This window comes from Pygoscelis adeliae, unplaced genomic scaffold (genome assembly GCF_000699105.1).
Source record: "Pygoscelis adeliae isolate BGI_AS28 unplaced genomic scaffold, ASM69910v1 Scaffold786, whole genome shotgun sequence".
Lineage (NCBI taxonomy): Eukaryota > Metazoa > Chordata > Aves > Sphenisciformes > Spheniscidae > Pygoscelis > Pygoscelis adeliae.
The window spans coordinates 170,454-170,858 of NW_008824912.1; positions in this window are offsets into that span (position 1 = coordinate 170,454).

Consider the following 405-nt stretch of genomic DNA (forward strand, 5'->3'; position numbering starts at 1 on the left):
GGGAGCTGCCGTGGCCTCTGCCAGCTGTGCCAGGCGTGAAACCCCACTGCCAAGTCCGGCCCCGCCGAACAACGGCCTCGCTCGTGGGGACGCGGGGGATCGCCCTCCAAAGATCTGCTGCTGCAGCGGCTAATTTTCGCTCTACCTTCAAGCGCTGGCTTTTAATTACATGCATCATGCTGCCAACTTAATTATTCCCCATCCCAAGCCCTCGAAGGGTGTTGGGAAGCGGAGAGCAATCCTGCATTTGCGGAAGGAAAGGGAAAAAAAAAAAAAAAGAAAATCCTCTTTGTGGAGGTTCATTGCTTTTGTTCGAAACCGCTGCGGCTCTGCCGGGCCTGGGCAGTAATTTGGGGGCACGATGTCCGCGCCGTCTGCAGGGGCGTTCGCTCGCCCCGGCAGGCG